This window comes from Grampus griseus (assembly GCF_964374135.1).
Source record: "Grampus griseus genome assembly, chromosome: 17".
Lineage (NCBI taxonomy): Eukaryota > Metazoa > Chordata > Mammalia > Artiodactyla > Delphinidae > Grampus > Grampus griseus.
Window position 1 is genome coordinate 77,512,849 of NC_139011.1, and position 6,536 is coordinate 77,519,384.

A 6,536-nucleotide genomic window follows, 5' to 3' on the forward strand; every position below is an offset into this window, starting at 1 on the left:
AAGGCAAGGGTATCAGAACCTAGAAGGCTTCTCAGTAAAAAGATCACATGAACTTAAAGGGCTCCTTGATTCTGTGACTCAGGGTGTCAAATATACAGCGACTTCCTTAGAACCTCAGAGCCAGATTAGGATTTTTTTTTTAAACTTTTTGTTTTGAAATATTTATTGATTTGTAAGAAATTGCAAAGCTAGCACAGAGAGGACCTGCGTACCTTCACTCAGTGACCCCCACCACTGGTTACCTCCTGCGTAGAGTATGATATCAAAACTAGGAAGCTGACATTGGTGTGAAGTGTGGGGATGACCCTGTCCCGTTTTTGCATGTGTAGATTCATGTCATCACCACCACAGTCAAGATATGCAACTAATCTATCCACAAAGTTCTCCCGTGTGGCACCCTCTGTGGTCACACTCATTTCCCTCCTCGCCAGCATCCCAAGCCCCGGCATTAATTTGTTCTCCAGCTCCATAGTTTCGTCATTGTGAGAACGTTATACAAATGGAACCTTACAGGAAATAACACAGTGGCTTTTTTATACTGGATTTTACTTACTTGGCATAATGTCCTTGAGATGTTTCCAAGTTGTTCCATTTCTTTTAATTTGTGTGCATTCTTTTTTTTTTTTTTTCTGTACGTGGGCCTCTCACTGTTGTGGCCTCTCCCGTTGCGGAGCACAGGCTCCAGACGCGCAGGCCCAGCAGCCATGGCCCACAGGCTCAGCCGCTCCGCGGCATGTGGGATCCTCCCAGACCGGGGCATGAACCCGTGTCCCCTGCATCGGCAGGTGGACTCTCAACCACTGCGCCACCAGGGAAGCCCTGTGTGCATTCTTTTGTATTGCAGGTTGGTATTCCATGGAACGGGTTTGTTTAACTCTTCACCTAGTGTAGGACATTTTTGTTGTTTCCAGTTTGGAGCTATTTCAAATAAAGCTGCTATGAACAAGAATATATGGGTTTTTGGGCTTCCCTGGTGGCGCAGTGGTTGAGAGTCCGCCTGCCGATGCAGGGGACACGGGTTCATGCCCCAGTCTGGGAAGATCCCACATGCCGCGGAGCGGCTGGGCCCGTGAGCCATGGCCGCTGAGCCTGTGCGTCCGGAGCCTGTGCTCCACAACGGGAGAGGCCACAACAGTGAGAGGCCCACGTACCGCAAAAAAAAAAAAAAAAAAAAAAAATATATATATATATATATGGTTTTGTTTGGACATAGTTTTAATTTCTCATAAATAAATGTCCAGAAGAGCAATTACTGGGTCATATGGGAAGTGCATGTCTAGTTTTGTCTTTTTTTTTAGCAAACTGTCAAACTGATTTCCAACACGACTGGAGCATTTTACATTCCCACCAGCAATGTAAGAGAGATCCAGTTTCTCTGTGTCCTCACCAGCATTTGGTATTGTCACTGTTTTTTAATTTTAATTATTCTAACAACTGTGCAGTGATATGTCATTGTAGTCTTAATGGCTAGTGATGTTGAACACCTTTTATGTCCTTACTTGCTCTCCATATATATCGTCTTCAATAAAATGTCTCTTCATGGGATTTGCGTTTTCTATTTGGATTTTTTGTTTGTTTTTTTCTGTTGAGTTTGAGAGTTCTCTATAGAGTCTAGATGTTAGTCCTTTAACAGATATACGGTTTGCAAGTATCTTTTCAGTCTGTAGCTTATCTTTTCTTTGTCTTTTTTTTTTTCACATCTCCTTTCGTTTTATTGAAAAAAATTTTAGAAAATGACAGTTAATAAAGGGCACAAGCAAATCAACAGGGATATACTAGTGGAAAACAGACAAGATAAAACTAAAAATGCCATTGGCTTCTTTAATTGATTAAGAGCACAAAATGTAACAGGCAGAAAGTCTCTTTTAAACAAATTAAAAATCTATGGTTTTTTCCCCCCAATTCTCCCCAAGTCAGATATATACACACCCACAAAAATGGTATGTGAAGGAAAACTGTCATGCACAGGAAGTTGTATCCTGAATTAAGGGAAACAGCTGTTGAAATGGGAATTAACACAATAAAGTCAGCAACAGGTTAGCAGTTTTAAAAACTGAGTCTTCAAATGCTGCATGGCACAAAGCTATACCATATAAAGTACTGCTAGGTATGGAGGAGAAAGTCTGTACAGCTTTTAGCAAAACTGCTTTTCCAGAAAAGCAAATCAAAACAATGCAATCAGCAGACTAAAGAGGCTATAGCTAGATATCAGAGCTACAACTTATCATAACTGAGCTAGAAAATTATATTTATCCAGAATGGACTAAAATTTCAAGACAAAATGGACACTTTTTACATTTCTTACTTTATCCATATTAAGTTCTCTGATTCTTTCTCCCTCACCCTTTAACTCAGCGTGATCCAGCCAAAAGATGGCTGCTTTTAGAAGTGGCTGTTTTATTTTGCTTACAGTGGCATGACTGTCATGAAGCCTGGCTATTTCAGGCTCATACGCATCCATGACCAGTGTCCCGCTGTGGTCAAAAAACTTGGCAATGGACTTGGTGAACTTGGCTTCCCTTTGCTCCTTTGTTCTTCCACTGATGAAGGTCAGCTTCAGAGTGTATTTGTCATTGAACCTTTTGAGACTGGACGACAGTTGCCAAATGTCATCAGGATCCACCCCTGTGGGATCTTTCCTTGGGGCCACGAGAAAGATGCTCTTCTCCTTATATGAGGGATAAACGGTCAGGATCCCCATCATCACAAAATAGGATATAACGCACAAAGCCAAAACAGGTTTGGACTCGGGAAAGGGGTGCATATAGTCCCAAATCAAAGCCACTACAGCGAAGAAACAGGAGATGCTACAGACGGTGAGGCGACGGTCAGTGAGACCGCAATTCTCCACATACCTGTACTTTTCCAGAAGTACCTTTTTGGCAGAGTCATCCAAAGAATTTTTCACAGCGGACCCATCCCATTTGTCAATTTTTACAGGCTTATCATCAATCTTCCACTTATCCAGCAAGCTGCTATGGCTACTGCCTGTCCCACAGCTGGCCACCGCCAGCCCTACTACTGCCACCACCGGTTCTCCCGCACTGTGCAGCTGTCACTGCCATCTTGCTTGCCTCTGCGTCTCCCTCCCCTCCTACTCGTCCCCTTTTCATTGCCTTAACAGGGTCTCCTGCAAAGCAAAAATTTTAAACTTTGATTTACCTTTTTTTTTCTTTTATGGATCAGTTTTTCACATGTGAGAACTCTTAGTGCAACTCTAGACCATGAGGTTTTTTCCTTATGGGTGTCTAATTGCTCCAACGCCATTGGTTGAAAAGGCTTTCCTTCCTTCACTGCATCACTTTTGCACCCTTGCTAAAAATCAGTTGGGTGTCTTTGTGTGGGGCTATTACCTCATCCTCTAATCTCTTCCACTGACTCTAGTGTTTATCCTTCACCGAAACTATTCAGTCTTGATTACTGTAACTACATAATAAGCTTAAAACTGGGTAGACTGATTCGTCCCACCTTCTCCTTCTTTTTCAAAATTGTTTTAACTACTATAGTTCCTTTGCCTTTCCATATATTATTTTGGAATAATATTTTCTATATCTACAAAAAAATCTTGCTCTGAATTTGATAGGAATTGCACTAAACCAGGATATCAGCTTAGGGAGAATTGATTTCTTTATTATGTAGAGTCTTCCAGTGTATGAACAGGTATTTCTTCCCATTTATTTATATCTTCTTTGTTTATTTATTCATCAGTGTTTTGTAGTTTTCAGCAAGTAAGTCTTATACATGTTTTGTTAGGTTTACACATATGTATGTTCCCACTGTTTTAGGAGGTATTGCAAATGGTATCATATTTTTAATTTCAGCTTGCACATGTTCATTGCTAGCATATAGAATACAATTGTTTTTCATCTGTTGATCTTGTATCCTGTGACCTTGCTGAATTCAATTATTCTAAAATTTTTTTTTGTAGATTCCTTGGGGTTTTCTGCATATAAAATCATGCCATCCATGAATAAGGAGGGGTTTAGCCACTTCCTTTCCAATTTGTACATCTATATTTCTTTTTCTTGCCTTATGATGTGATTAGAACGTCTAATATTACATTTGATAACAGTGGTGAGAACGGTCATCCTTGCTTTTTCCTGACCTTAGGAAGAAAGCATTCAAATTTTTGCCATTAAATATCATGTTAGTTGCAGGTTCTTTGTAGCTGTTCTTTGTCAAGCTGAAGAACTTACCATCTGTTCCTAGTTTTCTGAGATTTCAATCATGAATTAGTGTTGAATTTTGTCAAATGATTTTCCTGCATCAATTGATAGGATTACATGATTTTTGGGTTAATATTGGCGGACTGCCTTATTGCCTTCTAAATACTGAATCAGCCTAGCATTCCTGGAATAAATCACATTTGACCAAGATATGAAATTCTTTCTGTATATTGCTGAATTATATTTACTAATGCTTTATTAGGGATTTTTTGTCTATATTCATGAGTGCTATTGGTCTATAATGCTTTTTGTTTTGTTTTGTTTTGTACTGTCTTTGGTTTTGGTATCAGGATAACACTAGCTTCATAAAATGAATTCGCAAGTGTTTCCTCTTCTATTTTCTAGAAGATATTGTGTAGCATTGGAGCTAATTTTCCTTTAAATGTTTCATAGACTTCTCTAGTGAAAACATCTGGTCTGGAGATATCTTTTTTGGAAGGTTTTTAATTACAAATACAATTTCCTTAATAGTGGCAGAGCTATTCAAATTATCTAGTTCACATTGGGTAAGTTGTAGTAGTTCTTGCTTTGGAGGAATAGGTCCATTTCATCTAAGTTGTCAAATGTGTGTATGTATGGTTGTGAACAGTGTTTTCTTATTACATTTTTGAAGTAGGGTCTGTAGTGATACTCTATGCTTCACTCCTGGCGTTATTAATTTGTCTTCTATCTTTTTGTTCTTTATCACTCTTATTTGATAATTTTATTGACTTCTCAAATAAACAGGGTTTTGTTTCATTGATTTTCTATATTTTTTTCTATTTTCAACTTCCTCGATTTGTGCTTTTTATTATTTCTTTCCTTCTGCTTGCTCGGGTTCATTTTGATTTTCTATTTCTAGGTTCTTTAGGTAAAAGCTTAGATGATTGATTTAGGACTCTTCCTCATTGCTCATCTAGGCATTCAATGCTATCAAGTTCCCTCTCAGCAACTGGTTTACCTGTGCTCCACGAAATTTGCTGCTATTCTGTGCTTTTATTTTTGGTCACTTAAATGTAATTTTAGTTTACCCCTCAGACTTCCTGGTTGAGCCGTGGCTGAGTTAGAAGTGTGTTGCTTGGACTCTAAAAGTTTGAAGATTTTCCTTCTACTTTCTGCTTTTGATTTCTAGTTTGATTCCATCACGGTCAGATATCACCCTGTCCATGGGATTGGGCATCTTACTACAGCCCAGAGAATGTCTCCTCTGGGACACAGCAGTGGTGGAGAAGCAGCCACACTTCATTCTGTGGGGTTTGGCCAGAGGAGACTGGTTATTGCCTAAAAGATTTTCTGTCTTTCTAGACTTCTCCTTTTTTGGTCATTTGGCTAGAGAGAGAGCAGGACTTTTATTGGGACTTTTTTTTTTGGTCTGCGCCCATTAGCATTTCCAGGCTGTAGCTTCTCCAGCATCCTGTCTGGGGCACATGAGGTAAAACGAAAAGCCAAGAGGTTCCACCTCCACATTGTCCTTTGGGTCCTGGTGGTCCCAGTCAGCCTGACTTCTTCTCTCACCTGTCAGAGTCTTCTTACACTTGTTATACATGTTACGTCCAGGGTTTGTAGTTGTATTTAGTGGCAGGAATATAGAAATGTATTTCTACTCCATCTATCTGGCAGCAGACATCCCCTCAAATCAGAGGTATTTAGTCAAAATTTTTCACATTTTTGAACTGATTCTTCTTGAACCTTTAGACGTATTTTCCATGTGCTCTCTGACCAAATTATATCAGGGTATAATAAGTGTAAGAGAAAATTGTTTTCATTATGAAAACTGTGACAACCAAAAAAAAAAAAAATTCAGGAAATATATTTTACTTTTTTCAATCAAGCATTTCTATAGGCAGCAGAACCCCCAACAGAAAGTGTTCTTTCCATTGCTTATATCGCTCCTACTTTAAATCAGAAAGACAGGCATGTAGGAGAAATGAGCTGTTTTAGAAAATTTATGTTTCTTTTGGGGGCCAAACTTATACCAGACAGTAACTCAAAGACCCAAAAGAAATTGCTCTAATAAATAAAAATGTGTATTTTGACTGGATAATATAGTCTAAATATATCGCCATTTTTGAGTAGCATAAGGAAAATGTAAAGAGACTTTCCTGCAAAGGACAGTTCTCACATAACAACAGCTAACATGTGACCAGATTGAAACTGACTGACACTATATCCGTGACAGTGGTGTAAGTCTCACTTGACTGCCAGTATTGGTGTCTTAGTGGCAAGGCGTCTACATTTCCGCTTTCCTGGATTTCTAATTGAAAAGGAGATTGAAATCCAAATGAATGTTTTGGCAAAACCGTATCTACATGATAATGAGCATAGGTATTC

The 6,536-nt window shown here is 39.1% G+C and overlaps 1 pseudogene across 1 annotated transcript; it reads right to left on the reverse strand.

Moving 5' to 3' along the window:
• Nucleotides 1-2,263: 2,263 nt before the first annotated feature.
• On the reverse strand, nucleotides 2,264-3,065 carry LOC309835283 (signal peptidase complex subunit 2-like; annotated as a pseudogene). The gene has a single exon. The product of its transcript is annotated as a signal peptidase complex subunit 2-like (transcript).
• Nucleotides 3,066-6,536: the final 3,471 nt, after the last annotated feature.